Genomic DNA, 9,020 nt, shown 5'->3' with positions numbered 1-9,020 from the left:
ACTTCTAGTGTTATTAATATATAATTTGATGACATACAGAATATTAAGTCATACCATTGTGAGATCCACCCATTTTTTTTACAGTAAATATTCCTAATTTATGGTGTTGGTTATAACCTAGACTTTTTTTTAGCTGATAAAGATATTTTTATTTATTCTATTTATTCAGGAGTTTATTTGACAAGAACCACCCAGTAAATGTGAATACTTGAAATCTGATGCATAATACAGAGATGTAGCTAAAAGCTCATTTTAATGCCCAGTCCCTGGGAAGGTATAAAAACAGCACATACTGTACATTACATACAACAGGCCTTATAAAATATGGTTTACTATGTACATAGTGAGAGGATGCATATAGTATTTACAGAACAATTGTGATTGTTGACGATACAGCACCAATTCCAGTGCCGCCAAAGCAATACCAATATCAACAGTGTACTTCGTTCGATACCTTTGTACATGGTGCAGTTGTCCATCCTGAAGTTTTCTGCATTTATTTTTATCAAACACTATGTACCTGTAGTATAGCCATTATTTTTAGATCTTGGTCCAAAAAGGATCGAATGCATGCAAGGTATTTGAATGATACCCCAATTAATAATGGTTCATGAAGTGAAAATGAATTATTATATCTGCTTTAAGCACGTTTTTAGCTTGTATCAAGTTTGATCTCAGTTGGACATTTTCATTCTCTGTATGCAAATCTTTTTTTTGTTTGTTTTTGTTCAGTTCTGTTGGAAGCTGCAGCATGCCTCTCGTTCACAAAAACCATGACGCTGTCAAAAAGTCCATGTGTGACTGAAAAAGAAAAAAACCACAATGTGACACATAGTAGAGGTGAGAGGATGTAACACGTGCTGAGGGCAGGGTTTATGTGACACACACATTTTTAAACATGTATTCTCTGTTCACAAGGACTGAGATTTCTAAATGCCAAGACTGAATAATTTATCAAGGCAACACCTCTCAGAGAGGCCGGTGATGGGGGATGAAGACAGATGGAAAGAAGATGAGAGTGATGAATGAGTGAGTGGTGGTCAAGAGGACAGGAAGAATGATGGAAGGGAAAACAATAGTGGACAACACACACACACACACACACACACACACAGGAACTGCAGTTGCGTGTGTGACTGCACATCCATTGTGTGCACATGTATGTTGACAGCTCAGGAGAAGAGCTGGTATTTGGAATGGCTCCTCCTGAGTCAAACCTGACCTGCATATTAATCTGCAGCAGTTGAAAGAAACTCACTGGTCGAACATATACAGCAGTTGTACGTTTTCTTGCCATTATGTTTCTATTTTATTCTTATTAAGAACTGTTTCTTCTGATATAATGGTATTGTAGGTAAGTAAAGTAACGTAATCTTTAACTAGAAATTCATTTACTTTGCTTTTTGTATTAATGGACTTTTAAATGCAATTATAATGTTTCTTAATGTCTTATTTTTTTATGTATTTCTATAAAGCACTTTGAGTTGTGTCTGAATGGTGCTAATTTAATGATGTGTCAGTGAAATAAATCAAATCAGGTCAATTTCATTTATATACTACATTTCATAGAACAGGTGTGAACTCTGTGTGGTTTGAAATAAAAGCAAATATGCATCATACATGACAAAACAATATAAAATAGCATATAAGATAAGAAAGTCTTACACACACAAAACATAAGGCTACTTGTAATCTCTAGATTGAACACATCAATCATGACAACAAATGTATACAGTTTTTGTAGAACACAGTAGTTCTTGCTGGGAAGCAAAAAGCCACTTGTGTGTTTGACCTCTGACTTGACCTCTGGTGATACTGAGTCAAACAGTGAGCCACTGGACTAGCTGTAAAAATAGCCATCCTGAATCCGGCAAAGTTATTCCCTTATTGGTGAAGACCGGAAACTTTCCTTCCAGTGAGCGTTTGGCAGCAGGAGGGAATCCATGTTAATTGCTATTGCAATGCCCTGTGGATAGAATCCTTGTTGGGTTGCAGGAAAACAACTGCACAGGCAGAGAGCTGAGGTTGAAAACTTTACCAAATAAGATTGTTATGCAGCAAGAAACATGAAAGAGTATGAAAAATATGGCAGGATGCTCAACTAGCAGGCCTGGTTGTAAAGTGGAAGCTTAGCAGACCAACCAGCTTATAATAATTTGTAAATTATAGCAAATATCATTTTAACTTCATACGGTATAATTGTCACATTTAGGTTGTACTCGAGTCTGCAAATTCTGATTAACAGATTGAGATCTTTTATACATCTTTTGAATCACTTGGGCTTCTCTACAGCTTGGTAAGTTTTAATTGTCTGAATGAGCCAGAGAGATAACAGAGCAGACTAAATGCACACCCAAAAAATATGGCAAAGCTAGCAGAGTCAAAATGTCAAGAATAAAGTTGAAATACATTTTTACTTCATTCTCAAAATGCAAAATAGAAAAACATTCCTCCTCTGATTTATTTTTTGTTATGCCTGGCACCAACATTTAAAGTTAGACTTTATTCTCGACATTTTACTGTGTTCTTGAGCTGCAACATTTAAAACAATCTTCCTCCTCCCTTTTTTTCTTTAATGTCTAATACTCATGTTTTGCTGTACTTAGAAGATGCCAAATCTTTTTTGAAATGTAAGAATTTATCATTTGACTATCACTAGCACAGATAACTGAGGATACTTTGATACTGTGAATGCTAAAGAAGCTTGAATTAATATTACTATTAATCTGTTTTTTCATAGTAAGCAAAAGTGCATGCAAATGAAGTGACTCATCTTTCAGCTTAGTCATCACTTTACTTCTCTAAACCCTTATCATGCAAACCTCCCTTTGACTGTGTCAGTCAATAAAGAACCTGAACATGAAGTCAGATGTCATGAACTTTTTGTAGTTTAACCTTAATTTGCATAAACATGATAATTACTGTGGGCTTTACAAATAACCTTTTCAAACTATGTAGATGACAGTCAGTCACGGGCAGTGGTGGACAAAGTACTCAACCCCAGTACTTGAGTCAAAGTACAGATACTCCTGGTCAAATATTATTCAACTACAAGTAAAAGTTGCTCAGTCAAAATTTTACTTGAGTTAAAATACTAGAGTACATGGTTTTAAAAATACTTAAGTATTCAAAAGCTTTTACATTTAGTCCCATTTGAGAGGAACTACTGTGTTTCTTTCTGTGAGGAACACAGCATGTGACCAATTGCATTTTAGAAAAGAAAAAACAGCAACAGCTGACTTCAGCGATGTGCTCAGTCAAAAAGTACCAACAACCTTCTTAGAAATGTAGTGGAGTGAAAGTCAGAAGTTTCCAAAAAAACAAATACTCAAGTAAAGTACAGATTCTCAAAAAATGCACTTAAGTACAGTACTCAAGTAAATGTACTTTGTTACTGTCCACCACTGGTCACGGAGGACAAAGAGCTGACTCGTCATGTGTGCTGTAATATGTTAATGAAAGTAAAATGTCATTAAAGAGAATCTGCTGAATCTGCATGACAGTTGTTGCCCATGTGACCTTGTACTCAAGGGGATTAACAATTAGTTCTTGGATTACTTAAATGTCCTCTACACAGAGTTATCTGCATGCACATTTGTTGAACGCACTGCAGAGGCGCAATAATTCAGTAGCTGATAATAAAAATAGACGACACAAGATTAATACGCACTAATGTTAAGAGGTGATGAGCGTGATTGAAGGTGAAAGAAGCAAAAGAATATAAACTAAAGGAGAAAAGTGCATGTTCACACAGTTGCTGTTGGCAAAGACAGGCTGACCCACTTACCAAGGATGTACGGCCTGAGAGGGAGCGCACATGGAGGCCAGAGAGGCCACCAAGGAGCTCCAGCCACAAAGTGTGAGTGTGTGTCAGCTTAGTTCTATTAATGACTTATTGCGTCTGCCTCTGTGGAGTCCAGGCAGGCTTTGAAAAGGTATTGAGCCTCCCATGGTAACATCACTCAAGCGCACACCACACACGCGCACACACACATCCTGGCGTTCAAACACCTTCCTTTTCCCCTTTTCATCTATCTGTAAAACACACAGCGGGAGAAAGCCACAGAAGAGAAATATGGAAATGGGGCTGATGGGTGGCCGACAGAGGAGGCCATCCTTCCCTGAAGTCAGCTAGCCTCCATTAATTTAATACAATACTGTGTTAAGTAACCCTTTCACCTGCTGGTGCCATTATTGCACAAAAAAAGGCTTGCTTGACAGAACAGACAACATCTACAGATTTGTCTGACACAGTTGGAGAATGAGGGACTTTTCTATGCTAACAGCATGGTGGGTTCCACAGTGGGAACATTCCTGCGTCTTATATTCCCCAGCTTGATAGAGGATTTAATGAGTTAAGGGTAAGGGGTTAGCATAGCACCCTGGGGACATAGGACCCTGGAAATATGGGACTTTGGGAACATGGGAACATGGGAACATGGGATACTGGGAACATTTACCTTGCAAGGCAGCTGGATTTGCGAGATTGCACAAGAATCCATCTTACCAGGCATCGAGTTATCCATTTGTGTCCATACCAAAAGTGGTCCAGCCAATCAGGGACAACTGACTACTGAAAGCTTGTACTACTTTACTTATTTTCAGGAAATGAAAAAAAAACCTGTTTTTGAACAAATTGAAAACTGCTTATAGAAAAGTTAGTAGCTTAAATATTTATTTATGTTACAGTTTTTCACAGTTGCTAAAACACTAAACTCCATTCTCTGAATCAAATGCTCAGAACCATAAACCCATTCATTGAATCACTCTATTGGCAAACCCCTAAACACATTCTTACTTGCTAAGACACATTTTGCACTGTGATGCACTTCTGCTGCAAAATGTTGAACACGAGTGGCAGAAGTTGAACACGACTACTATACAACTCATTCATCATTTACATGACTCAAAATTCTTCATACTTGTGTCTCAAGATGTGGATTACAGTTTTCCACAATTGTTTACACACTTAAATTGGAACTTGAAATGCAGTCACTGAAATCTGAAACTCATATATTGAATCCATGCAATCCCTGCAACATCGCAAGCACAATTTCTGGCTTACTCATAGTTTTCAATTCTGTGTAAATTGCACTTTTTGCAAAGCATTGCACACAGTTTTCTAGAGGCACAACATTCAAAATTACAGTAAAATCTTGTGTGTTCCTTCAAAGACCAATGCCAATCACAATGCCAGACTACTATTGATATTACTGATATTTACTACTAGTAACAGCATTTCATACAGTAATAAATGCCTGCAGGGTCTATGGCTGAAACCTATATAGCACGAACATTTTCTACAGATGACTTGGCCTGCAGCAACAGGCTTGGAGTTTTATTGTCTTGCGAGGCAGAATGTTGCTTGTGATGTTGATGAAGTCCTCTGACCTGACCAAGTGTAAAGACCGGATACTGATCCAGAATGAAAGCATCATCAATATTACTGTATTACTTGAAGTACATACAGTATACAATGTGTTCTGTACCAAGCATGTGGCACCCTAGAAACATATGATCCTGGGAAAATATGGCCCTGGGAACAAAGCACCCTGGAAAGATATAACCCAGGGAACATAGGACACTGGGAACATAGGACCCTGGTAACATATAGGACCCTTGGAACATAAGACAACTGGAACACAGATACATATGGGTCTGTGGATGGCAATGTCAGTCTGTCAATTGTCTGTCTGTTGGCCCGCCATTTCAGTCCATACTAAAATATCTCAACAGCTGTTGAATGGATTACCATGAAATTTTTGTATCCTCAAGATCCCCCAGAAGTCTTTATTTATCCTGTGGAATCTCGACATTTCTTGACATGTTGGTACACAGTTTTGTACTGACATTCATGGTCCCCATGGGATGAAGCCACTGATGCCGGGGATCCCCTGACTTTTCCTCTAGCGCTCTCATGAGGTTACTGTTTGTGGTTTTGATGGCTGTTGGATGGATTAAGGTACACAAATGCCCGGATAGTTAGTTTCTATGGTCTCTCAAATCTCTCTCAGATCTTTGGTGATCCCCTTTTCATCATCAACACTTTAATTTGTTCAGCAATTTGGTTTGTGATCAAACATATGCTGATGCACTTAAGTAAAATGCTCAGTCCTTTATTGAATCAATATGGGATGCAATTTGCCCCATAGTTTTGTTCACACCTTACACTAAGTTGTCACGTGTTTGGAATGACATAAGAAATAATAAAATCCAAAATGTTTTACTAGACCTCCAGCTCAAATTTACCCATAAAAATCAAGAGGCTGTCCACATTCAGATCTGGACGGCAGACATAGTGCAAGTGGATCAGTCCTGACTGTCACTGACTGTCAATGTGCAAGGCAAACTGTACAGTTTACCATAGAGTATTTTCTGTCACTAATGGTGGACTCCCCCAAAGTAGGTTGTTATTGGCTAATGTGTGTATGCTTACTATTATTATTATGTGTGTGCGTGTATGTGAGAGAGAGAAATAACCCAACTAGTTGAAATTAATCTGCCATATGCTCATTTACCTCATCCTGCATGAGAGTTTTTGGAGTAAAGGTTAAAATGAGATTTATTTTACAATGATCCCCACTGGATTTGTGTGGCCCAGGCATGGGGACGCCAGCAAGGTGTTCCTTATTTTTCCACACCGAAAGTGGCAACCCTACAAGATACTGTTGTAAATTTTCATCATTTCATCATTACCTATCTATCTTTCTTTCTTACTCACCCCTTTGGTGTCCCTTCAATTAAAGTGACTCATAATACTGAGTACTGAATTATCACTTCATCATTATCTTATGCTTACTTCCCCTTTTTGTGTCCCTTCAGGTAAAGTTATGCATAATACTGAGTAGTTACTGAGTACTGAATTATTACTTCATCAATACCTGTCCATTAACTAATTGGTTACTAAGTAAATTATTACTATTACCAAGTTACTCATTAACTAATGGTTCACTAGCAGTTAGCTCATTTGTTCTTTATTTGTTCTCTGGCAACTGCTCAAAATTGTGTGTACCTTATTGCAAAGTGTTACTGCTGCTTTAAATATCATGTGAAGGAAGGTCTACATGTATATTGATGTCACATTTTATTGTAGCATAACCATCTGTGTACCTATGTGCTGAGACAAAACTAAAAATTAACAATGAAGGAATTTTCAACCATTAATTTTATATTAATTTGCATCTGAAGTGGATTCATGTGGTAGCTGAAAGAAGAAATTTATTCTGTAATATGGAGAACAGTAGGCCTCTGTGGATGCATTCGAGCATACAGTATTTCGTTGCGTGTACCAACAACCATCTGGACCAACTGGGGACACAGTGGCTTTCCTGAACAGTGGAAAGATAGAGTCAGACAGCAGCACAGAGAGGATCATGTCAAACAGAGGTAAACTGTAAACACAGATGGGTGCAAATATGTTCCATTTATAAAAATATTCTGTCAACAAATGCATGAAATTACCTAGACAAGTACTTAAAACAGCCAACCCCTTCAGTTAAATTAAAAAGATTGAAAGTAATTGAAGTAATTTGGCAATATCAAAACACATAATATCATCATGTAAACCGATTAGCACTTATGTCTTGGTTTTAATTACACATATTTTGTCAGATTAGTAAAAAATAATGACATATTGCAAAAGTATATTAGTTGAAAGTGCATTTCTACCCTTAGTGCTCCTGAAAGTAAGGAAAGGAAAATAGAGGGATGCCACCGTTCAGTGAGGAGAAATAGAACAGGATGATGGATTTTGCCTTTAAGGAGAGGAAATGTTAAAAAGTTGAGCAGATATGAACCAGATTATAAGGTGTGGAAAGGGATGAGTGGAGGTGAGAGACATGGAGGAGGAGAAGATGATGTGAGAAATTAAAGTGTGAGCAATGTCAACAGGAGGGAGTGGGGTGATGGGGCTCTCCCATGTCTGCATTTTTAATCCCAAGACTCCCACGAACATGGCTTCCCCGGCTCTTTACTACCAGATCTGCCACCCTGGGAAAGAAAGCGCACTCTGGCTTATGTTTTATGGACTGACACATGAAGTGTAATGCAATTATCCAGCAGCTGTTCTCATGGCTGTACCTCTTACTCACTCTGAATCTCCAGTCGGAGAAAGATTTGGTTTCTAAGTAGGGTCTAAGTAGGGCAGAACACAAAGACAAACACTCTAATTAATAGATAATTACAAGGCTTTATAATTCATCAAAGTCCTGCTTGGTCTCCAGAGCTTCAATAAGGATAACAGTTCAATCAACTTCAGCCTTGCCGCATTTTCTCCTGCAAATGTGTTTTGTCTGCTTCTGTCCTCATTCTGTATCTAAATGGAACTGATGGTTGGTGTGTGAGGCAGGGAAGCCCCTCTTTCTCATGCTGCTACAGCTGATATGCTCTGGTGGGAATGTATCTATTATGTATACATATCGCCTGCCGCTACAGCTTCGTATTCGTGGCACTTCAGTCATATGTTGGAATCCTTCCTGGAGCCAGTATGACCTGAAAAGCAGATGCATTTAAGTAGCAATCAGTTCCAAGATGTTTAAATAAGTGCAACCAAGCAAAGAGTGATCTTTTCTTTTAAAGGGATTGTTCAGATTATTTCATATAGGGTTGTATGAGGTACTTATCCATAGTCAGATGGTGGTCAGCAAGCCTCTAGAGGCAGAGAGGAGCATCAGCATGGAAGCTAAGCAGTCAGTGGCTGTGAAAGGTATTTTAGCAGTGGTGGGAAGAATAGTACCAATCTGCACTCAAGTAAAACTACGGGTGTTTAAAAAATACTAAACAAAAAGCACAAAGTATTTTTCTTGCAAACTACTTTTTAACCATAGATAGCGTTCAGTTGCATAAGGGGTTTCTGTCTCTCCATATGCTCTATAAGTCTAAATTCCTGCTCTGTTCTGTTCAGTGGTCACAGTCACCTCTCGCACCCTACACCTGCACGAGGTTGGAAACTAATATCGTAGCTAATGCAATATCGTTAAGCATGTCATACAGTACAACCCCACCTCAAATGATCTGAACTA

The sequence above is a fragment of the Lutjanus erythropterus genome, chromosome 6, assembly GCF_056507025.1.
Source record: "Lutjanus erythropterus isolate fLutEry1 chromosome 6, fLutEry1.hap2, whole genome shotgun sequence".
In the NCBI taxonomy this organism is placed as follows: domain Eukaryota; kingdom Metazoa; phylum Chordata; class Actinopteri; order Lutjaniformes; family Lutjanidae; genus Lutjanus; species Lutjanus erythropterus.
The sequence above is the reverse complement of the archived record's forward strand: the minus strand, read 5'-3'. Positions refer to the sequence as shown.